Raw genomic sequence first — 26,508 nt, 5'->3', positions numbered from 1 at the left:
ATTGTAAACATGTGATTAAAGATTGATTTTTCAGGATCTGAGGACTCCAAAATTAATATACAAGAGACAGCACATTTTAATAAGCTGTCGATGAAGTACACCAAATAGAAAATATACTGCTGCCTGCTATCAGAGCTAAACAGCTGAAGAAGAATTATTCTGCTGCAACTCAATCATATAGGAACCCTTAACAGCATTAAATATTAAGTTCTAAAATAAGAGAAAAAAGTAGAAAGTATGAAAATCTGTAGCAAAAAGACAAAACCCTAAAGGGAGAATTCAAGAAAATCTCTTTGTGATCTTCTTTTTTCATCCCCTTTTGAAAAACTTTGTCAGTAGCTGATGGGTCTCACGTGTATGAAGCTGTTAATCACATTTAGGAAATTTACATACTGTTAACTGCCTATGAAACTCACTTAAATCAGGCAGATTTACTACCATCAGATCAGTCTTATTTCATTTACTCTATACCTAGCACTAATACAAATTCCTCCTAACATGAATGTGTGAGGCTTGACTTGACAACGACCCTTTCCTTTTATTATGAATGACAGCCCAGATGCAATTCCAGAGCTGTTTGGTAAAGGTGTGATTCTGCAGTTCCAACCCAGAAATACATAATAAATCAGTAAAGTGACTAACATGCTCCACAATCGGGTTCAGGCACACAAGATAGCTGAAGGAAAATAAGTTCAAGGTGAGAAAAAGTCTACATTAGCTTTTTATTTTGGTTCAAGTTGGGAGCAAGAAGCAAAAATATTCTCTTTCTAGGTGAAAGCAGGTGAAACCACATGTAATTGCACTGTCCCAGGCTTGAATCTTGTTAGCGCATATTTTTAGAGAAAAAAAAAATCACATGAAATCGATGCCATGGCTAGAACTTTCCAGGAAATGAATGAGGCGAATGAAGCAAAAGCAGAAAATCGGTGGGTAGGTGACACCCAAACACTTGGACTCACCCTCCTGTCCTTTTGGGGCTTAGGATGGTGCTGAATGTGCCTTGTACCTTTTGCACTTCTTCAGTACAGAACAGACAAGAAGTTCAGATAGATAGCTTGGGCTAAGAATAGAAAAGAAGGATGCTGTGAAGAAAGGGAAGCTGGCCCTATAAGGATGCTGTCTAAACCCAGCCTGAGTTATACATGATCAACTAAGGGGTTTTTACTTTGGCTCTGAGGCTATTTCATTCGAGGGAAAACCTTGCTGGTCAGAGATTCAAGATTTGAAGTTTTAAAATCTCACTGCCTTCCCAGCTGATCCAGCAAAGCATGATACTCTTTGTTCTATGAAGATACAGGACATTATTACCATGCTTCTAACACATGCAATGTTGCCTCATGTAATATGGGATTAATGTTAGTATGCACTAAAGTACGTTATAAAAGGTTGCCATAAGCATTAAATGAGTTAACTGATAATGGCAGCCTCACATAGTACAAGGTCAATGACCTTTGGCTTCTGTTACTACTGTTTCTGTGGATATTATGGCCATGTTTCCATAGTAAGAATTGCCCTCAGTTACCATATGTAGAAGGCAGGCAAATGATAACGTAGCAAATGGATGAAAGGCCAAATGGGGGAAATTTTTCATTTGTCACTTCTATTAATAATATGGTTTCCCAAGTAGCACTAGAGGTAAAGAATCTGTCTGCGAATGCAGAAGACACAAGAGACGGAGGTTTGATCCCTAAGTCAGGAAGATCCCCTGGAGGAGGAAATGGCAACCCACTCCAGTATTCTTGCCTGCAAAATTCCATGGACAGCGGAGCCTGGTGGGCTATAGTCCATGGAGTCCCAGCGAGTCGGACATGACTGAGCACACACACAAACACACATACATTAATACTATACCTTTAGGAATAGGGAAAATCTCCCACCTTCCCTACATTTTTGCAAATGTGCATGTGTGCTCAGTGGCTTCAGTCATGTCTGATTTTCTGCGACCCCAGGGACTGTAGCCCGCCAGGCTCCTCTGTCCATGGGAATTCTCCAGGCAAGGATACTGGAGTGGGAGGGTCACGCCCTCCTCCAGGGGATCTTCCCGACCCGGGGATCGAACCTGTGTCTCCTGCGTTTAATGCATTGAAGGTGGATTCTTTACTCATTCTTTCCTGAGCCACAGGGGAACTGTCCGTACATTTTTACTCAGTGGCTATCTGATTAAACTGAAAACCAATCATGGAAAATTTTAAGGGATAAAAGTCACAAAATGGCAATTCAAAGACTTTTTAAAAAATTATTTTGTTCATTTTATGGTAAACTTGAAGAAATATTGTCACCCAATTAGACTTGGCAGTGGGGCTACTTGTGGTGTCTTGTTTTATTACTAACAACAAAAGTAGCAGAACAAGGACCTTTTCACCTGCCATCTACCTCTGCATGTCCCTGAGTTTGCTCTTTCTCCCCTCATTCCATGGAAGGAGATGATTGTCTGCTATTGATTTTGGTGGTATGGAATTTCTCTTGAAAATCTCTGGGCTCAGAATAATTGTTTTAATGTCAAATTCTAGGAAAACATCTGAGTATATAGCATGTTATTCACAGATTTCTAGACCTATTGGGATTTGAGACTATCCTCTAGAGTTTTCTGCAGTCAACACATATAATAGCATCAGGACTAGGTTCATATGCGGAAAACATGATGCAGCATTAATCTGGGTCATTTTTACAAGCCATTATGCATCAATTGACCAAATTAGCCAACTGTGATGTGAATTGATTAAAGTAGCCAGATTTACTAATTGATTGTACTGAAACAAAATTATTTTGACCACGTAGATGCAGACCTAAGCTTTTAGGTGACTGGAAAAACACAATGCATTACAGAGCTATTATGTACATGCAGTCACTTTCTGTGGATCATGTGTACTGAAACAAAGTAAAAGATCTGCTGAAAGGCCTTTCTGATCTAGAAAATGATAGGGAGCAGATTTCTGGTATGGATTATAGAAATCTGTGCACAAGTTCAGCTGTGATCCATGTCAATTGTCACTAAAGCAGAAGAGATGGTAAAAATGAAGCAAATGCCATGAAGAAAGGATCTGTGTGTTGCCCATGGGATAGTCTTCCTAATGCTGTTGCCTAGTACATACTGTTCCTTCTCATTCCAAGTCACAGAGATATGTTAAAAGAACATATTATCATATGTGAAACGAATCGCCAGTCCAGTTTCAACGCATGATACAGGGTGCTCGGGGCTGGTGCACTGGGATGACCCGGAGGGATGGGATGGGGAGGGAAGTGGAAGGGGGGTTCTGGAAGGGGAAAACATGTACACCCATGGTGGATTCATGTCAATGTATGGCAGAACAAATACACTATTGTAAAGTTAAAAAATAGAAAATAAACTAATTTAGAGACAAAAAAAAAAAACAACAACCAAAAAACATAAAACACTGGATAAATAGTCAATGGAAATGCAGAGATAAGAGTGCAACCTAGAAAGGCTTGCTGAGTCCAGTTTTATCAGAATCTTATAAGACACACACCACATTTTCTTACCTCTGGGGTTACATACATGACCCTACAGTCAACCTCCCTGGATTCTGGGCCAAGTTAGCCAATTTCACTCCTTGGCTGACATTGGGCAGTTAGTTAATTCTCTTCATGTCAACTTCCTGATCAGTAAATTGGGTTTTCGAGACCCAATTCCATAGAGTTGTGTTAAGCTTTCAATGAGATAAAATTATGTAAAGCACTTAGTACAGTGTCTGACACATAAATTCTTATATTTAAGCTCTGTTTTATCCTCTTCCTCATTTCTATTCCATGATGTCTTCTCCCCTCATCATCTCTGGTTTGTCTTGATTCCCTCAGCTTCTTAATACCTAGATTCAGGTAAGCTTTTCCAGGAGTCATGTACGGATGTGAAAGTTGGACCGTAAAGAAGGCTGAGCACCAATTGATGGATTTATGGTTTTGATTTGTGGTGATGGAGAAGACTCTTGAGAGTCCTTTGGACAGCACAGAGATCAAACCAGTCAATCCTAAAGGACATATTCTTTGGAAGGACTGATACTCAAGCTGAAGCTCCAATACTTTGGCCATCTGATGTGAAGAGCTGACTCATTGGAAAAGTCCCTAACGCTGGAAAAGATTGAAGGCAGGAGGAGAGGAGGTCAATAGAGGATGAGATTGTTGGATGGTATCAGCAACTCAATGGACATGAGTTTGAACAAACTCAGGGAGATGGCAAAGGACAGGGAAGCCTGGTGTGCTGCCATTCATGGGTTTGTAAAGAGTTGGATACGACTTAGTGACTGAACGATAATAACAACAATCTTCCTCTCAGATATAGAAGCCACTGGTGCTGGTGCTGTTCCCAAGGGGAATTTCCCACTGCAGTGGGTTTAGATTAAGTCATGGCCAGCAAAGTGTGGTGAGTGCCAAGTCTGCCCAAGGGAAAGGGGCTCCATGCCACTAAAATACTGCCAGCATGACATAATTCCCCACTACTAAGGTTAGCATCTTTGCAAAATCAGAATACAGTATTAGTAGAAATAACTCAAAGCAAATTAAATAATTACTCTGTAATCAACTTGCAAACTGCCCTTTTACTTTGAGCAAAGTATGGAGCTCTTTTCTGGTGTGTGTTTATGGCAGAGATTACCACATTTGCTGCCCTCTGGAGAATAAGAAGATGCTCTCTGCAGATTAGATTCGAATTCTGGGAAACAGAGACAACGGTGCTATCATTCTTAGGGATTCCACAGGCTGCGTCTCCTGTGTGAGTGAAAGAAGTGCATGCGTGCTAAGTTGCTTCAGTCACTTCCGACTCTTTGCGATCCCATGGACTGTAGCCTGCCAGGCTCCTTGGAGAGTCTATGGGATTGTCCAGGTAAGAATACTGAAGTGGGTTGGCATGCCCTCCTCCAGGGGACCTTCCCAACCCAGGGATACAATCCGCGTCTCTTTAGTCTCCTGCAGGCGGGTTCTATACCACTAGCGCCACCTGGGAGTGAAAGAAGGCATTTCATCAAATCGTGTATTGTTTAGACCAAGGTTGCTTATGGCCCTAAAGAGGGCTCCAACCACTTACTTCGAAACCAGGTACACAGACACACAACCTTCCAGGAGTTCATTCCTTTGCCCTATTAGCAATCTTTGTCTCAACTTGAAAATGCTCAGTTCTTTTCCCCAATCCATGCCAATCCTTGGCGTCTTTCAAGAATCAATCCATCTTTCACGTGCTTAATCCTTCACTGAGTTATAGTAAAAGGTTTGTACTGGTAAGCCTCAAAGCCAAAAGTACATTCATTTGAAATCTGCTGCAAGAATGATCGACATCAGGGCTTCCCTGGTTGCTCAGTGGTAAAGAATCCACCTGCCAGTGCAGGAGACATGGATTCAATCCCTGGTCTGGGAAGATCCCACATGCCGAGGAGTGACTCAGCCTGTGTGCCACAACTATTGAGCCTGTGCCCTAGAACCTGGGAGCCACAACTACTGAGCTCACCTGCCGCAACTAACGAAGGAAGCCCGAGCGCCTTAGAGCCTCTGCTACACAAGAGAAGCCACTCAGTAAGTCCAGACACCACAACTCGAGAGGAGCCCTCGTTCACTGCAACTAGAGAAAAGCTGGGGCAGCAATGAAGATCCAGCACAGCCAAAAATGAATAAATAAGTAAATGAAATTATAAAAAAGAATGATCTAAATCAGAGAATGCATTTGCCTGTGGTGGTTAATTCCGGCTGTAACTCAGAACCACCCGTGGTGATTTTACGAAGCCCTCAGGGTCTCAGCCCCAGAGAATGTCAATAGCTGGGACAAAGCCTAGGAATGGGAGCTTTCAGAAACCTCCACAGGGCTTGCAGTGTGTGGTCAGCCTGGAAACCACTCTGCTTTTCACTTTGTGGCTTTGAGTACCCTCCAGGTTCAATGTGATACACACCTTTTAGAATGTAGAGCTGAAAAAGTTTTTTTTTTCCTAGTAAAAGATTCAATTTTCTTTCCTCTCCTACAAAGTGAGACTTGTATAATACACTTTACTTCTTATTATACTTGATATCGGGAAGCTTAGAATAAATTTGAGATTCAGTAACAGAAACCATCTTAGCTCTCATGGCAAGGATAGTTGATCCCCTCTTTTTTGATTCAGTTTTAACATCTCTCATAAATATATTTGTTACCTAGTTCATCGTGAGTTTCTTCATATTCTTGGAGGAGTTGCTTCTTTTTCTATTCTTCATTTTTTTTTCAACCATAAAGTGAAAGGTGAAAATGGGCTAAACCATAATAATAATAATAATAATAATAGTAATCATTATAATGATGGGGATCAGTTGGGTGCTTTGCATTGGCATGGTAGAGTCACTGAGCTGAACCATATGTGAAGGTGGCTCTCTGGATGATGTGATAGCTCATTTGATATGCAAAAGACAAGTGGGATCTCATGAGGCAAATTTCATATTGAGCTAGAAGGACAAAGGTTCAGCAAACGCAGAGGTCCTGAGGTACAAAGGAGCCCCTTTCCGGGAAAATCATGGGGCACTGAAAGCTGTAGGTGAGGAGACTGGTTTGAAAGACAGGCCCACCTTGTCTTGCATCTGGAAATGAGTTTATGCTTCAGAACACTAGGGAGCCATCAAATTATTGTAAGTACCAAATCTACATGTTGAAAAGATTCCTCAGGTTGGGTTATAGATAATGGGTTGGAAAGATGCAAGCCTGAAAGCCAGAGTGGGCTGTGGCAAAAATCCAAGCATGAGATGGTAGAGAGTTATTGAAGATGTGAGGGTTGAGAGGGCTGGTTAAAATCAAGAAGTATTAAGACAGTGAATTGGTCAGAGTTCTTTGATTTACAGAAGGAGGCAGGGAACAGAAGACATGGGTAATGACCAGGGTCCTTTCTGGGCTTCATGCTTTCTGGTTCCAACACAAAATTTTTACCAGTTAGAAAGAATGAGCTGCTATGGAATTGCAATATTAATGTAAATCTGATGTGTGCCCTTTCTGGTGATGCCACTGCACTCTGGTTCATGGTTACCAAGACCCAGCAAAGCTTCAAGCTTCCACAAGAATCTGCAATCAGAAGACTCAGGTTCAAAACCCAGTTTAGCCACTAAATGGCTATGTAACCTTCAGCAAGTTGTTGTTGTTTAGTCACTAAGTCACATCTGATTCTTTGCGACTCCATGGACGGCAGCACCCCAGGCTTCCCTGTCCTTCATGATCTCCCAGAGTTTGCTCAAACTCATCCATTAGCTAATCTTTTTCCGCTTCACTTGCTTCACTTTAAAATAGCCTTAAAGAAACCATAAACAAAATGAAACAACAACCCACTGAATGGGATAAAATATTTGCAAACAAAGTGACCAAAAAGGAATTAATCTCCAAAACACACAAACAACTCATGCAACCCAATATCAAAAAACCAAACAACCCAATAGAAAAATTGACGTAAGATCTAAATAGACATTTCTCCACAAAAGACACAGATGGCCAGTGCTTTACTTGAAAAGATGCTCATCATCACTAACTATTAAAGAAATGCAAATCAAAACAACAATGAGGTATCACCATGTTGGTCAGAATGGCTATCAAAAAATCTACAAATAAATGCTGGAGAAGGTGTGGAGAAAAGGGAACCATTCTAGACTGTTGGTGGGAATGTAGATTGGTACAACCATCATGGAGAACAGTATGGAGGTTCCTTACTGTTTAAAGACACCTCATATAATATATACAGTTGATTCATTAACATTGTGCTCATGGCCAAGAGCACTGTAATTCATCCTTGAACAGTCTTGACCTAGCACACGTATGCACATGTTACAGCCTTCACGTAACATGTTATCCTTAGGAATCCTAGATGGCACTTCAGCACTACGCTTGATGGCCATTTTAAATACATTTTAAAGGTGGAAAACATGGCACAAAATAGACTAGGAGGAGGACATTTGTTTATAATATAGGATTTGCTTGACCTCAGCTGAGGGCACATGCATCTGGTGATTCAAGTTTTTTTGCTGTTCTTTACATGCCCATGGGTTTCCCTGGTGGCTCAGATAGTGAAGACTCTGCCTGCAATGCAGAAGTCTTGGGTTTTATCCCAGGGTTGGAAAGATACCCTGGAGACAGTAACGGCTACCCACTCCAATATTCTTGCCTGGAAATTCCCATGGACAGAGGAGCCTGTTTACAGTCCATGGGGTCACAAAGAGTTGGACACGACTGAGTGGCTAACACTTTCACTTTTATGCATGTCCACAAATAATGACAATAATGCTGCATTGATTTTGGGGTTACAAATACATTTTAGTGATGAGGCCAATTGGCAAATACGGGATCAATGATTAATTAAGATCAACAGTACTTTGATACATATCTTATCTCTCCAATAATTGCATTAAATACTTTTAATCTCTGATTTGCTGGTTTTAAAGTACAACAGAGAATAGTGAATAGGTCACACAGTCCTAAAACAGGGACTAGAACATAGTAGACTTCATTTATTAATGGGAAGATGGCCCTGAGAAGCTGGGACATATGAGCCAGGCTGAACAAGCTGAACAGTTATCTACTTGAGCCTGTAGATACCATCAAGATCTTCATCCTTTCCCATCACTTGATTGCCACCCACTACTTTATAGTAAAAGATCTGTCTGGCTACCTATGTGCTGTGATTTGTGCCTTATGTCTGTTTCCCAGAGAGTGAGTTTTTCATTTACCAATTCACATCTGTCTGGGCTCTGGCCAACACTTGCAGAGAGAAAAAAAATCCTAAATTCACTATCCAACTTCCAATCAGTGGCTTCTAAACCTGGGTCACCTGCTTTATCTTAATAGTGTGATAGCAACTGGCAGGGGCAATAACATGAAGATAAGGCTGGACTCATATCTCTCCCTGTCTATGGGCCTGGCACCCTGTTCATTTTTATTCTTGAATAAGTGACTCAATCAATTCTCCCTTGCTGACTTTCTTGTGGCAGCCTCTGTGAAGTTGTGGGTAACGTTAATCACTCACTATCAGTTCTGGAGACAGTGGGATTTTATAACTTTTGTTTCCTGTTGTTTAAATGGAGCAATTTGCCATAAGATAAATCTGCCTTTAAAATCAGAAAAGCAGCTTCTGGGGAGATGGCCTTATGGAAGTTGCCGCTGAGGGACAGACATATTTCACACTGGCTTGATCAATGGGTCTTGTGTCCCAGGAAGGGGAAATAGCTTATTCGGAGGAAAATGGTGTTTGTGTGCATGTGGGGTCATTCTATAGCAGAGTAGGAATGCTAACAGACATCTGTTTGTCTGTTGTCTAGTTGCTAAGTTGTGTCCAACTCTTTGCGACCTCATGGACTATAGACCACCAGGCTCCTCTGTCCGTGGGATTTCTCAGGCAAGAATACTGAATTGGGTTGCCATATCCTTCTCCAGCGTATCTTCTGGACCCAGGGATCAAACCTGAGTCTCATGCATCATAGGCAGATTCTTTACCATTGAGCCACGTGGGAAGCCCAGTAGACATCTAACTGGTGCTAAATCCAAAGGCATAATAAGAATTGTTAAAATTGCCAAAGGATCAATGGAGGAGAAAGGAGACATCTGGTCAACCTAATCACCCTAGCAGTCAGTTAATTCAGATACTCAAATCCAAATTACTCCAGAAACACAAGCTCAGTCTCCTTTCTACAAACATTACTCCTGGTTACAGCCCATGCTCATGAATTCTATATTAGTTGGGGAGAGGGCCAAAGCATTTGTTTATTCCCTCATTCTGTCTTACCCACTATTACACATTTGCTGGTACAAATAATGGCATTTAAAAATTATGCACAATGAGTGTCATAAAAAAAAAATCCAACCCTTATTTCCAAAAGAACTGATCACCTTACAGGAAGGGGCAATAAATCTAAGGGACAACAGCAAGATGAATAATTATTTGGGGCAGGTTATAGTACTCCAAAGCATCATTTCTATCTTGCACTGTGATTATCTCACCATAATCATACCCTTGTGTTGCATTATTGCTCATAATAAAAGTCCACATATTGGAGAGGAAAAGGGATTTTTTTTTAAGCATTTTCAAGGAGAATTAGAAATAATATAAAATCCAAGCAATAGCAAACCTAACAGGAGACCAACCTACATACCACATCCAACAGTTTGAAAGTAGGCTAATAGTAATTAAGGGGGAAAAGTCAGGAATCTGCTACATTATGCCATCTCCATAATTAAACAATAAAACTATATCATTGGACACAGACATTGTAAATACTAAATTAAGAATCTCCAATGAAATGTCAGATGCATTTTCTTATGAGTTTATATCAGCCATGTGATTATCATATTGATTCTGCACGCCAAAGAGATAGCATTCCACTGTGTTTATTTTTCCCCCAATTGCCTTCCAGAAAGTAATAAAATTAAATCCAATATGATATTAAATGTAAATATGCATGAATATTATGTGTAAATACCCATTTTAAACTCTCTGCTTTTTGATATTTTCTGAGCATAATGTTGTCAAGGAACAGTAATATTCCTCAGTCTCATGCGGTCCACCCTCACTACTAGCACTGAGAGAGGGAACACCCTTCGTAATTCCACTTGACATTTGTTTCATGATTTGTGGAAAAGGAAATACCCCCTCCCCCACAAAGAATCTGCTTTTAAAAGTTACTGAGCTAAGAGTTAAACAGCTAAGAAAGTTTGATTTATCAAACTGATGCCTTGAATGGGTCTCTGTCATAGGTTTCATTACACTGCTTTATATCTCCTCATGTTAATTTTGTTTTCCTCTAAATGTGTCACGTCATGCTAATTGATAGTTAAAACAGCTGCACTCATCTGTTGATTGAAATGTCCAGTTCAGACTTTGTCCTTACAACTCAGACAACAACAAGACCTTTATCTTTGCAGAAAACAAAGCTTTTCATTAGGATGAAGTGATTGGTCACCTTTGCTAAGTCAAGAGGACCCACTACAAGAATCTGACTCTGAAAGTACATGGCAACTGGCTAGATATGGTGGCTCCAGAAGAGAGCAATTAGTGTATCACAGGGTTCATGTAAGAAGGGCATCCAATACAAATCAATTACTCTTTTTTTAAGAAATTATTTATTTAGATTGGTTGAAGTCTTAGTTGTGGCTTGTAGGATCTAGTTCCTTGACCAGGGACCAAACCCTTGCATTGGAAGCATGGAGTCTTAGCCACTGGACCACCCCACAAATCAATTACTTTAAAGATGCTTACTTGAGGTCTGAGGATTTAACAAGTTTGCTCATCATAATTCAACCTCCTTCTATCACCCTGCTAGTATCTTCTGTTGCAGAACTTCAATATCTTTCCATGAGTTGTCCCTTTGTCCAGGAAGAATAAGTCACTTGCTTCTATCAGAGATTTGTCTCTGTTAACCAGAATTATTTATTGCCCTTTTCTCTCTCTGGCTTGTACGTTCTTGTATCTAGCAGAGTTCTTGGTACATAAAATTCTTAATAATTGTTTGGAGATAGGATGCTTATGGTCATACAGCTAATTAGTGACATATCTGAAATTAGAACTCATATTTATTTATATGTCTGTGTTTTTCCTATTACTTATGCTTTCTTCTCTGCACACTATCTATAGAAAAGCTTACCATTTCATCATTTTCTGCAGAATGTACAAGAAGTGGAAGATGACATGTAGAATTGGATTTAAGATTTACTCATAATGCAAATTGGCATTTTTTTTTTGCCAATGGGGCCTTGAAAAACAGGCTATATATTTAGAGCAATTTTAGGTTTACAGCAAAATTGAGCAGAAGGTATGGAGGTTTCCCATTTACCCTGTTTCCCCCACCATCCTAGACAGCTTCCTCGATTAAAGTGGTACATTTGTTATAATGAATGAACCTATGTTGACCTATTATAATCATCCAGAGCCCATAGTGTATATCAGAGTTCATTCTTGGTGTTTGCATGGGCTTGGACAAATGTATGATGACATGTATCCATCATTAAGTATCAGACAGAGTGACTTCACTGACCTAAAAATCCTCTGTGTTCCACCTATTCATTGCTACCTTCTCCTGGCAATCACTGATTTTTTTTTTTTCACTATCCCCATAATTTTGCCTTTTCTAGAATGTCATATCATTGGAATAATACAGTACCAAGGACCAAGTATAATTGGTCCTTTTTGCAGTTATTTCTTTTGTGAAAACACCACTGATAGTACTTTGGATAAAAGTCACTGCCACATTTTTATGGGTGGGTCTACCTAATATGGCAATAACTAGGCTTGAGAGGAAAGTTTCATTTTTCTAACAGACTGTTTCTGTATGCAATATCATAATGGATAGATGGTGATTCTTTTTCTCTTTTTCCTCAAAGTAACTATTAGACTAAAGTAATAGATCTCCTTGGAGTCATGCTTTCATGATGCTACATGTGAATACAGAACCACTACTTCCTCCTCTCTCCAGTCATGAGGGGCTGCAGTAAATTTGTGCCTGGTTTGCCTTCTCACAAATAGCTTGCCATTTCAAGAGAGTTGGCTGATCATAAAAGAGAAATATAAAGAGATTATATTATATTTATATGATACATTATATTATATAGTAATATGTATATTAATATACTATATACATATACTGTATGTATGCACATGTGTGTGTATGCTCACTCGGTTGTGTCTGACTCTGCGACTCCATGGACTGTAGCCCACCAGGCTCCTCTGTCCATGGGATTTCCCAGGCAAGATTACTGGAGTGGGTTGCCATTTCCTTTTCCAGGGGATGGTCCCGAACCAGGGATGGAACCTGCATCTCCTGCGTTGGCAGGCAGATTCTTTATCACTGCACCACCTGGGAAGCCCCATACTATACGTATCTATGTATATAATATATAATTATAACATGTGTGCATATAATAATATACGTATGTCTATAGAGAGGTGTATGTGTGTGAGTACTTGAGCATTTGTATATAATTTAAGGGTCTCATGTGTCTCTGGCCCATTGTCATTAATCTCTAACCAAGCCAGGAAATCAAATTAGATGTAGACAGAGATGATGTTGACTTTCAGTATCCTTCTTTCAGAGAAAGGGCTTAACAATCATGTTGAATTTTTAGGGACAGCCATTTGAAGTGATGTCAGTTACGTTTTGCAACAAATATGGCTTACAACATCTGTGTCTTCATTTCAGATGTTTGTGACTTATGAGTTCTAGAAGGCATTACTAATGCAATAAAGGTACATGGTTTTGAAGCATTTTGCTAAGGTATAGTTATTGGAGGTGGCATCTTGCAGCTCAAAGAGGAAATGTCAAATGAGATGACATGGCATTCCCTTATAGTCCCTCAGTGCAGGAAGTTGGGGTGAGTTAATGTGCCTGGGACTCTCTAAGGTCCTGGTGTCCAGCTATAGGGCCAGCCTCCTAGAAGGACCCTGTTGCATTGGAATTCTGTGCAGGAGAGTGACGGGCACTTCTTGGCTCTGATCATGTCTACATGAGACCAGCACAGTGCCCCACACCATAACTCGGGGGGGGGGGGGGCGCAAATTAATGCAGTCCTAAAGTGTTGGGTGGTCATTTTGCTTCCAGCTTTCTTTATTTGAACCAAGACTCACTTGCAAAAATGTCTATGTTGATCTTGTTGTAAATTTCATTTCTCTTTCTTTTCTAAACCCAGAATTCTACTATTTACTCCTTTCAAGCACTGTTAACTGCTCTGAAAGTGAGACAGTTAACTTGTTCTCTTTGTACCTACCAAATTATGACTTTGACTATTTTTTATTGACCTTTCCAAATCCATCGTTGGCTCTTTTGGCATCATATAGACAAAAGTCTTTATTGCCAGGAAAGAACAGTTTCCTATAAGTTAAGTGGAGCTGAATCAAAGAAAATACCTTTCTTCAAACTTTTAACTTTCATCTCAAATAATGTGTGAGTCTGTCTAAAGATAAATTTAAGATTTTAAAGTTATTTCACATTAGTGAAAACAACTTGGAGCAATAATCATTTGAAATGAACTGTCAAAAAATGTCAACTCTGAAAAAAAAAATTACCAGCCACTCACAGAATGAAATCATATTCACACATGTTCTGAAGCTTAGAATGAAAAATTTTGTTTGGCACCATTTTAAAGAAGCATTGAGGGAGAAGAAATGTGAAGATGCATCTTTGCTTGTTTGGGAAGAAGATTTTCATTTTTTCAAACCATGAATATCTTAAAGATATAGCTCTGATTAGTAATGCTGGGTGTTGTGGCATATTCAATCAAGCACATAGCATATTCATTTTGATAGATCTTATCTAACTGCCTGAAGAAAAGCAAGGCTCATATTGTTGCTGCCTTTTAGTTGTAATCAAAATATCAAAGGGTATTTCAGCCTGAACTAGTTATCTTAATTGATACGATACACAGAAAAATGTATTGATCCACAGGAATCGGTCCCAGATCAATTGTCCTTTTGAAAACAGTATTTACATTTAGAAAGGGCCTCAGATTCTCAATGAATACAAAGGTTAATATAAATTTCCCCTTAACAACAGTGATTAGTTGGTTTCTCTGTACCTTGCAACATTTTGAATTAATCTGGAATCTCTGAGAGACTCTGTAATGTTCCCTCAAAGCATATTTGTGAGACAAGTAGGTGCAGAAGATGGTGTGGCCCATTATTTTAGCACATTAGCAGATGGAGAGAACTGAGTCACAAGCCAGTTGGGTGATTTGGCTAAGACCACAGCATCTGCAGTGAATACTGCCATCCTAGAATAGAGTTCTCAACTCCCACTTTCCATCTGTTCTTTAAAGAGACTTTGGGAGCCAACTATCTGTCCTCTTGTAAGAAGAATCCATTGATGCTATTAGTAGAGACAGAGCTGGCATCAGCAGAGTTGGCCTAGACTTCCCCACTCCTGCACATCTTCCTGTTCTGGGTCCCCACCCATCTTGCCTGCCCTCTTGGTTTCCAACCACAGTCTTTTTGTCAGCTCTTCAGAGCCTTCTGCTGTGATGCTCCCAGAGAGGGCATGTGTACATGGGTGGCAAAGGGGAACTTTTACACATTTATTTTAAAAAATAATTTTATTTATTTATTTAGGCTGTGCTGGGTGTTCATTGCTGCATGGGCTTTGCTCTTGTTGTAGGAAGCGGGAACTACTCTCTAGATGTGGGGTTAGTTCTAGGTGTGTGGGATTCTCATTGCTGTGACTTCTCTTGTTGTGGAGCATGCGCTTGGGCATGCAAGCTTCAGTAGTTGTGGCATGGGGGCTCAGTAGTTGCAATCCTAGGGCTCTAGAGCACAGGCTCATAGCTGTGGTACAGAGGCTTAGCTGCTCCAGTGCATGTGGGATCATCCCATACCAGGGATCGAACCCATGTCCCCTCCATTGGTAGGTAGATTCTTTACCACTGAGCCACCAGGAAAGTCCCAAAAGGGGATCTTTGAGAAAGGAAATATTTATGAGCCATTTTCTATGTCCCAAACACAGCTGTGGGACATGGCACCATTTTCTCATTCCAGTCTCACCAGAATTTATTGCAGAGGGAGCATATTGCTCAATGCACGTGATAGATGCTACAGAGACACATTGATGATGCTGGTGTGGGTGGTGGCAGAGCAGAATGTCTATTGAGTCAGAACTAAAATAACTGGATTCTGACTTTGGCTGTTGCTGTAAAACTCATGTGACCTTGGTTAATACACTTTTCCATCGCCGGATTTAATTCTTTCACTGGGAATATTGGCAGGGCACAGTGGACTACATGAACACTCAGACTGTGCCGATTCTAAAATGATGTGAGAATGTGATTGAAATGGTTCAATTAAGGTAGGAAATATCAATGGTTCTCTCAGGGGAGATCACATTTTCAAGAAGGATTCCTTTTGGTCCTGGTTCATTTCAGAGTAGTCTCAACACTGGCCATAAATCATAGACAACCCTCATCCTCAGAGAATTTGAAATTTCTAATACTGAGCTTGCTGATTCTGGGAGTTTTGAAGGTTTTCTACCTATGTTTTTAAAAAGGCCCTGAGGTGTTTCTAATAGGCACTTTTACATACATAGTTCTAGTTAGGAATCACTGCTGGATTCCACGAAATTCCAGAAAATAGGGGAAGATATTTGGCAGATTTCTCAAGACTCCTTACCTCACATCATCTCTGTGGTTTCAGTGAGTCTCTGGGGAGAGTTGGAAGACCTGGGAAAGCACTGACTGTAGGACACAAGCTAGTTTTGTCCATGAGGCCAGGCCTCATTTGCTTTCCTTTCATCCTGATCTGTTCCCCTTGCCTCCAATTCAACCTGGATGGAGTTTTAAGTCTTTCTTTAAAGAACACCCATTAAAGATGATGAAGTAGTCTGGCTTCAAGATCCATTCAACCCCTCCAGCTCAAAGATAAAATAACAGAAGCATCCACAGTGTCTAATTTTGTCTTTGGAGCTAATGAAATATCCCGTGGGAGACACTGAGTGCAGGATGTTGTTTTGCTGAAAGTAATGGACAGTCACTAAGGATGAATGATTTTAGGTCCCCAGGCCAGTGTTAATCTGCTTGTCTTAAGGTAAACACATCTGGTGTTCAAAAATGCTCTCTCTCATCTAAATCAAACAGCTACTTTAACTTGGATATCCTCCAACGAAACGTCTTTTTGTGTAATTCCACAGATCTCCAGGATGTAACCAGAGATATGAGAAATCCTTTTCCTTCTTCAACTCATGTTTAGAACTTCCCCTTGTTGGTATCCAAGAAAACAGACACTGTGTCACTTTAAAATGCCTGCTCTCTCATTTTCAATGATCATGGGCAAATAGCTGAGCCTGATTGAAAATGAGTCACTAAGTTTAAAACATCCTAACTTTTATACTTCAGTGCCAGTGTTGGAAGAAAATTTACCTAATAGTCTTGTTCTAAAACTAACAGAGAAACAGTCACTGAGGCATCCCCCTGTCTTTCTCTATGATGGTTTTCCTTCCATACCTTTGTGTTTTGGGGGCTCCAAATCAGGATGAATGGAAGACACCTGCTGCCTTTCAGCACAGACTGCTACCCATGCTTGGCTTTGGGATCTATCAAAGAATAAACCTGTAATTTCACTACTTGTAGTTTGAACCCACAAGTTACAAATGGAAGTCACAATTCCTGTGGCAGGCATTTTGTTAGGCTGTCAGGTAGCTCATTTCACTGCCGTTTCCTACTTTTAACATTCTCTTTACATAAATAAAATGTAACACTGTGAAAAATGAAACACCTGAACAAAAACACATGGGGAGGTGCATCTGAGAGCATGTACGTTACTCATCTTCAGTAGTGGGTTGACATATGATCTTTGCTGTATATTTCAGGGTTAACAGTACTACTAAGGTTATAAAATGAGTAGGGAAATTAAATTGTTCTTGGTCAAGGATCATCTTCCGCATTAAACAGCTTCTGAATATTTATAGGGAGCATAAATACCCTAGTGGTCTTTAAAGACCACCTCAGTAATATTTTTCCTTGGTTTCTCTTTTGATGAAAATCATGCAATTTCAGGTCTAGAAAGAACTTCAGAATAAGGTGGGCATAACCCTTTCCTTTGTTTACATAGTTGATTCTTAGTGGACCTAGTCTAAACCTCTCATCTGCCACCTTCCAGTTTGAACATCCTTCCACAAAGGCATGCATCTGTAGGTAAATGAAAAACCAGACTTTTTTAATCTTTGTCATCATTAGCTCAACCTCATTTTATCAAATAAATTATTATCTCAGTATTCTAGTTTTACTTTAGTGACCTCTGAGAGCTGTAAGAGACAGCTCGAAAAGGGACCCATAGAATTTTACAAGATTCACAAGAATTTATTTCACAAGCTGGTTAGAACCTGTTACAAGGAACCCAGTTTACTGATTGGAACCCCATACAATGCACCCCTAGTTCCTGTTTCATGGCCATACAGATACCTCACTTTGTGAAAATACATGCCAGCGGTTGAGGAGTGGCCACAGTGTCTTCTACTCAATTGATCATTAGTAAATCAGCTCAATTCAAAGCTCATTCTCGACTAACCATGGGTCAGTACCACTGCGTTGATTTCCAAAGGGCATTCATGCCCCAAAACTTATGCAATTGCCTTCAGTTTCTGGACTGGGACTAAAACTCAAGCCTTTTATTCTCTGCCCAGCAGATTTTCCATCACAGTCTGAATCCTCCCAAGTTCTCCCAGAGGACTGAAACTAGCCAAGTCTCCCCAGTCATATTTTTCTGACTAAAACAGATATCTCAGCAGAGAGTCCATTTAATGTGTCTTAACTTGCAGGACCAAACTCAGGCAGAGAATCCTAGTAGCCCCTTTGTTTACCTCTGAAAACGAGGGCCATGTCTACTTCCTTTAAAGGAAAGAGAAGGGTTGGGGCAGAAATGGATGGGAGGGTAAAAGGAAGGAGCCATGAGCACAACAAAACACCTGCACTTTCCAACTCTGAGTCACATGCAGGGTTGTAAATTGACTTCTAGCCCTGAAGATGTTGGCAGAACACTCAGCATAGATCATGCATTTCAAGTATATGATGTAAATGCCTCTTGGCGTTTGATTACAGGCAATTCCTGAGGCTCTAGTACACTTCCAAATACTTCATTATATTTGCTTTGTGCACTAAAGCCCCTTGGACTGATTCAAGAAAACCTTCCCAAAGCCTAGCTTCCACTCGCAGTATAACTTTGCTGTTTTGTCCATGACTGATGTGACCCTATGTTCTTGAAGAGAGTTTTACCAAACATTTGTGCAAACACATGTGACCTCCATTTCCTGGATGCTTCTCAGAGTAAACATGCTTGTACAATGTGCTCAAATTGTCCAGGGTGTGGTCCAGTCACTGCTTTAAGCAGGTTTCATGTTTGATGATGTGATAAACCACAGGGTCAACCATGCACTCTGATTTGACCAAAAAACCAGCCAAAAGAGTAATCATATTAGGGGTGATTCAGCGGTAAAGACAGAGGTTTCCTTGATCACATGGAAAATCCAAAGCTTTGTTCCATAGTTGAAATTATGTGCTTTTATTTGTAACAATATTTTTAGGAAGATAGTCATGAAATGATGATATAAAATATATGTATTCAAAGGAGAGACACCATGGGAATTTTCATTTTTTAAATACAAGGGTAAAGGGTATTCTCTTCAGTAGTTATTGATTTTAACAAAACATTTGTATTAATTATGAAGAAGTTAGATGTGCTTAATTGACTACTTTTTTCCTATTATCTGATCAAGATTTCTGTGCTGATGATTGGAACAGGTAAGAAATTCTAGCCAAATTTACTAGTAACTCTTTGTAGAAAGAACAGCTAAATAAATTCAATAAATCTTATGTTTGCTCCCAGCTTACTTGTCATAGCTTATATAATGGTTCAGTGAATTATTAATATTATTGCTACTATGAAGAATCTTAAAGATCATTTTACTCTGTCTATAGGAGGTAAATTCACTAAATCTTGTAATTTAAAATTTTTATCCTTTTGGTCAAGGCTTCATAACCTTCAAATTTCTTTTTGACAAGAACATTTGATTCATTATTTCCTAGCAAAATTACTAAATCTTAAGCTCACGTGTTTTACCTTATGAGAATTAGTATTTGTGAATCTTTTAAGCAACATTTTAATTTTATACCTCTCTGAAGCATTCTAACCTTTATCATTTATATTGTGAAGAAATTAATTTTATAAGTTAAAATTTTTTTAGAGGTGATTTTTTGGGGGGAGAGGGGTGGAAATACTCCAGACATGGCTTCCTTACTTTATGTATCTTTAGGCAATAAGAGATCTGACTGTCTTCTGTAGGAATACTAAAGATTTAGAGGTTTATTAGCAGACTATTAGAAAAAAAGCCATTTATATTTGTTTTATTCAGAGAATGCATTCTTTTTTACAGTAACATATTCCATATTTCTGTTGAAGTTGTTGGTTCAGTTTTGGCAATAAGATTAGTGATGAAGTCTGCTCTTGTGATAATTAGCCCCCTTTTCTCTCCATTCTCCCCAAATACGAAGAGTTTAGATTGAAATGTATCCCAAGAGACAAGACAGTGGCCCCAAGATAAAAGCAATTTGAGTCTTCACCTGAGTCTTACTCTCTCTGCTGTTCATTCATTTTGTGGCTTGAATGAAGAATGCATTGCCTAGATTTGCAAAATATATGGAAAACAATTCTACCTCCAGTTCATTGTCCTCTTAGCTATTTTTCTCATTTTGATGCTGCATGGAACTATTTTGGACTTTCCCAGCACACTTAATGTTACTTTAAAGGAGCTTTAAGTCTCCCTACAGGACTGAGTCTCCAACTCTTCATCCAACAGAGGAAGGGACAGGGGTTTTAGTACACACACATTTATCTCATGCCCCTCTTAGTTAGAGATCATAGAAAATAAAATCAAAGACTTATGGTTACAGTGTGATTCGATAGAAAACAATGGTATAAGAGCAGCTTGATGACCACTTAGCAAAGATACAAATGAGATCCAGAATATTTTCAAATATAAATGTACATTCCTTTTTGGGAACCTCTTTGATAGGCACAGTCAGGTGTTTTAGAGACAACTCCAACTCCATGAAAAGACAGGAAAATTTATCTGTGAATTATCTGTCTGTGTGTGTTTGTGTGCTAAGTCACTTTAGTTGTGTCTGACTCTTTGCGATCTCATGGACTGCAGCTTGCCAGGTGCCCCTGTCCTTCAGTTTGTCCTGGAGTTTGCTCAGATTCATGTCCATTAGTCAGTGGTGCTCTCTAATCATCTCATCCTCTGCCACTCCCTTCTCCTGTTACCTTCAATCTTTCCCAGCATCAGGGTCTTTTCCAATGAGTCAGCTCTTCACATCAGGTGGCCAAAGTGTTGCAGCTTCAGCAATAGTCCTTCCTTCAGAATCAGTCCTTCCAATGAATATTCATGGGATCTTCCCGACCCAGGGATTGGACCTGGGTCTCCTGATTTGAAGATGAATTCTTTACCACCTGCGACACCAGGGAAGCCCCATTATCTGTCTATGGGCTATTTTGTGGCTTCTTTGTGACAAGTTGTTGAAAACAGAAGACCAGTTCCTTGTTGCCATCATGGGTACTTTGTGATGCCTGCCTATTTTTTTCTTAAATGTATGTGTGCTTACCAAGTGTCAATCAATCAAAAAACAGCTGAAAGTCAGGTTAGGAAATAAAGTTCTCATCTCCGTCCAACTTTGGTAGGGGACTCACTGCCCAAATTACAATATTTATATTAATTTTTGAAAGCTCATCACCAAATCTAAAATTTGGTACACGGTAGACACTCAATAAACATTTGTGAAATGGAAATAAATTGACCTAAATGAAAAGAATTTTTAAATCATAGCTCCTGATGCTTTTGGTTAATTGAGGTCATAATACTCCTGCAAGCAATTCAGTTCTATTCTATTTTAGAAAGATTGAACACCAAATGGGTGCATAAATGTGCTATTCTTATTGGAGGGGTGTGGGGGTGAACAGACCTGAGTAGGAATGAATACCTATATTCAAGGAGCCCAGGCTTGAAGCCAGAGGCCAGGAACTTCGTGAAACCGTACAAGGTCAGCAATGCCTTGGGAAGTTCAGAGAAAACCCATGTCTGCAGCCTCTCACCATGGGTGGAGCTACCCCTCTCAAGTATCAAGAAAACCAAGGCTTAAGCCAAATTGCCATTAAGAGAAAGCAAATATAGGAGCTCAGTTTGTTTTTTGTTTCTAAGAGGGAACTGAGCACAGATGGGCCATTCCTTAGATTTACAATGTAGTAAATTAGACAGTTAAAAGGTTACAGACAGAATGGTTTGAAGAGGAATCAACTGCAATTTAAATGCGCCTCATTTCAGTACAGGCTTTCCTGGCCCAAAGTTTAAGGAGTAGTGTCTGCTTTCCACTTAAATATATGTATTTTGTGCAATGGAAGCTTGGACTATCAAAAGTTCATTATGTTTCCTGATTAAATCCCATCACCCTGACTAGAGATGCACTACAATTTTTACAGCATCATTAAAATCTTCCTCTTACCTCCTTTGCTGTCACTCCCCATCCTGACACTCTCTGCCAAAGCGGCAGTGACGTGAAGTGGTTTCCTCTTCATTTCCCTCTGTTCTCCCTTGAAACTTTGTGTGTGTGTGTGTGTGTGTGTGTGTGTGTGGAGAGAGAGAGAGAGATCGGAGTTGAGGCACTATGAAAAGTGTGGGACTACTTTTCACAAGATTTCAACTAGGATATTAAAACCTCATTTGGTTGTGAAAAATGAAGAGGGAAGTTTGTTCTAAAAGCTAGCGTGTGGGCTGAATGTTTTGGAGCCAGAAGATCACTGCTCTGTACTGTTCTTTCCTCATTTCTATTAGTCTGGCTGCTGCTCTGGCCCCTTTAAGGCCCCTTCCTCCACCATCATGGTATCTTCCCAGACCTTTCAAACCCTGGAGTCCTTCTTTCTGGATCTACTCATTACTGACTTGGCAACCTTGAGCAGGTTGCTTCACCTCTCTGTGTTTCAGTTTGCTTATCTGTAAAATAAGAAAATATAAGGGGGTAATCAAAGTACCTATTTTCCAGACTTGCATAAGATTTAAATGAGTGGCTTTATATAGTGTGCTTACAAATGTCACATAGTGGGACCTCCCAGGTGGTCTAGTGGCTAAGATTCTAAACTTCCCATGCAGGGAACCCAGGTTTGATCCCTTGTCAGGGAACTAGATCCCACATGCCTCAACTAAGAATTCTTATGCCACAAGTAAAGATCACACAAGCTGCAACAAAGATTGAAGATCCCATGTGCCACAACTAAGACCCAATGCAGCCAAATAAATGCATAAATATTTTTTTAAATGCCATATTAGTAAGTCCTATCAGTTTACTCTTGTTACTTTATTTATTGAAAGTGAAGTAAAATCCTTTGACAATAAGGAGCTGTGTCTTAAAAAAGTGTGAAAACTCCTAAAGTTTTGTTCCCCTTGCATTATGTGTCAAATGAATATATTGGTTCCTCTCCCTCTCAAACTATTCGATTTGTCTCATCTTCCTCTATCCATCATCTGAATGAAGGCTTTTCCCAAAGGTCTGCACCAAGATCTTATGCTTCCTCTTCCACTTTGGGATTTTATTTGTTTCCATGGCTACAAATATTGTCACCAGTCAGGCAACTTCCACATTTCTTTTTTTATCCAAATAAATCTTTTAAAAATACTATAAGCAAAAATGCTTGTAATCCTTTCAATTAAGAGAATGCAAAGCAGAACGGCAACTGTATACATTATGAATAGCACTGTGGTTTTCAACAGTGAATTCAGAGACAGACTAGGCTCTTATGAAGTTTTAAAACTAGAATTTTGGAAATTGACTCTGTGAATGCCAATTAAGAAACTAACTTTTTTTTTTTTTTAAGAAACTAACTTTTAAATGAATGCTTACTATGCAAAATCTGTATCTTCAAATCATGAACCAGCTTCCTCCTTCCTCATATCTCCATCCCAGGAGGCATGAATTACTCTATATTTTCCTGATGACAAACTTGACAGTGTCCACCTGCCCCCAGTACCTTTTTTTTTGTTGTTCAATTGCCCTTAGCTGGTCATAATTGTTAAGGATTTAATAGTACATTTATGCAGGAGGTCATCAGTAAGGCTTATAAAGAAAAGGGACAGAAACTAGACAGTAAAGACAACAGAAATAAACAATAAAACATGTCACAGATGGCTTGGCAGCCAAGAGGATAGTGACAATCTTTTCATCCTTTTAAAGCATGGCTTTCGTTTCCTCCTTTGCATACCCACCAGCTTCAAAGCTCATGTTTCTCGTAATGTCTACTTGCTATTGTTTTACATTCTTAATGGGTATACTTAAGGATGTCAACTGGAATTTGGTAACAAAATAAATTCTTTGTAACGTGACTCTGTCTACTGCTAGTAAACATCAAGACTGCTAATATGTGTTGAGTTTATATTCCCAGCTAAGTGCTTTTACTTTATTTCATTTAATTTTCTCAATAACTCTAGAGAGATATTCTACTCTTATTTCCTTTTTATAGGTAAGAAACTTGAATCTCAGAGAAGTTAAGAGCCTAAGACAGGCTCTCATTACAGTTAACAAGGAGTGAAGCCAAAATTTCAAATCAAATCTCATCAAAAGCCATTGTTGTTAATGACTTCCCTGTTATGTTGTCTTAGTCCACTGGGGTCACTGTGACGAAACACCACAAGCTGGGTGTCTTATAAACAGCGGGAGTTTACTGTTCATAGTTCAGGAGACTGGAAGTTAGATTAGGGTGTCAATATGGTTGAACCCTGGTGAGAGCCCTCTTCTAGACTGCAGATTGCCAACTTCTCACCACAACCTCAGATGAGAAAGGGGTGAAGGAGCTCTCTGTGGTCTCCTTTATAAGGGCACTAATCCCATTCATGAAGACCCCACCTTCACGACCTAATGACCTCTCAGGGTCCCACCTTCAAAAACCAGAACCTTGGTGGTTAGGATTTCAACATATGAATTCTGGGGCAGGGAGGAGGGGGACACAAATATTCAGACCACAGTAACTCTTCTTACAATTTATATTAGTTAATAATTTTCATCAACAGTGCTTAAAAATCAGTGCCAAAACTGGGCACAGGGAAACAAAGTGAAGCAAAATGCTGAATGATACACAATTTAGAAAACCAGTCTTTGATTTTTGAAAGTCATCAAAAACTGACAAAATCCCACAAATTTTTCAGCATGCCTAAATTCTTTAGTTTCAATTGAGTTCATCTAAATAGTGTGCTCTGAATATCCATAGACATTTATGATAATTTACACAGATATGGATACTTTCATAACCATAAGGATTATGACTCCATAACTGGAATCATGTGGCCCCTGACCAATGTGCTGTTGGTCAGGGATCTGGGCCTCTCACCAGACACCAGCTGTCTGCAGCAAGGCATTTACTGCAGTGTTGCAGGGTCATATTTCAATATTGATTATTACAGTTGTCGGACATGAGTCATGCCATTGTACAGAACCTACTGCCAAGTCCCTAAAGAACTATGGCAAAAATACAAAAATCTCCTCTGAAAGAATGATGACTTACATAAATCTATGATGGACCTTTCCTAAGGAGGAACTGAGACCTCATGTAATAAATACATTCATATTTTATTCATGTCTATCTGAGGTTCCAGAACACAATCTTTGACTGTATCAATATCTCATACTAAATACAAGATTTTAAGTGAAACACTCTAGAAGAGCTCCATTCATTAGGGCCCCTGCTCTCTCTGGAAATGAGGTTTCCATCAGCTTAAGAGAAAGTATTTGAAATGCTTTTCCACCCATGCATGAAGCAGTTCCTTTTCAACCAGAAAGCACTGTATTGATAAATTTATCCACCATGCTCAAAAAGGTAGTCTCCTTAGACTAGATTCATTAAAATAAAAAGCTTAACCCTGGGTTTTATTGAAAAGGAATATTTAGGTATTATCCTGGACACCATTTTCTTTTGAAGGCACTGGGGGAATATTTAAGAGAAAATATTTAATTGGGAAAACGTGTTGCTTTATCTACAGTCAAGTGTCAGGGTCACTAGAATAGGCACTTGAGAAAGATTGGAAAACACAAAGCATCACGGCAGAAGAGGCCCAGGGATCAGCACACTTGAAATGTGATTTCTGTTAATGTTGCCGCATTTCATTGTATCCATTTGTCCAATCTTACCAATAACTTGGAATCAACTACAAAGATGTTTTAGAGGACTGTGTATCACATAGTATTCCTTTAAAGTTCATTATAATTACCATGTAATATCAGAAGATTATTAAACAAAATGTTCTCTTGGCTATTAGTGTTGATTTAGTCTATATCACATTTATGCCTGCCCACAAAGGATTTGGAAGCATACTTTATCATTATTACTTAATAAACTCAAAGTTTTGAGTACACTTTTCATAGTATACTAGGGGCTTCCCTGGTGGCTCAGACAGGAAAGAATCTGCCTGCAATGCAGGAGACCCAGATTTGATCCCTAGGTTGGGAAGGTCCCCTGGAGAAGAGAATGGCTACCCATCCAGTATTCTTGCCTGGAGAACTCCATGGACAGAGGAGCCTGGTGGGCTACAGTCCATGGGATGCCAAAGAGTTGGACACAACTGAGGTACTAACGCTTTCTTTCCATAGTATACTAAAGTGTGATGTTGAAGTTTACTTTCTAGGAGCTTTTGATATTTAAGACAAAAGGAAATTCTGTTCTCAAGGCTTAGTTAAAATATACCCATTGTTCAGAGTGGTATTGCCAAATATACCATCATTCAGAGTTCGGTGTGGATGATTACAATTCACTGAATTTCTACATTCTAAGCTGTTGGGCCCCTCATTCCCATAGATGAAATCACTTATCTCTAACATTCAAGATACTGGAAACATGTATCTTTCTATCATTGATTAACACACTGCAGATACTCAGATATGAGTTGAGGGAGATTAAGCTTTATATTCTCGTAATCTGACTAGATGTTCTGGGGTAACCAAACATATGACTGCTACATGGGAAGGTTGAGGCACAACTTTGGTGTTTTGGTAGTGATTGATATTTAAAAAGAATT

The sequence above is a fragment of the Giraffa tippelskirchi genome, chromosome 13 (assembly GCF_054371585.1).
Source record: "Giraffa tippelskirchi isolate mGirTip1 chromosome 13, T2T-mGirTip1v1.2.pri, whole genome shotgun sequence".
Taxonomy (NCBI): Eukaryota; Metazoa; Chordata; class Mammalia; order Artiodactyla; family Giraffidae; genus Giraffa; species Giraffa tippelskirchi.
The sequence above is the reverse complement of the archived record's forward strand: the minus strand, read 5'-3'. Positions refer to the sequence as shown.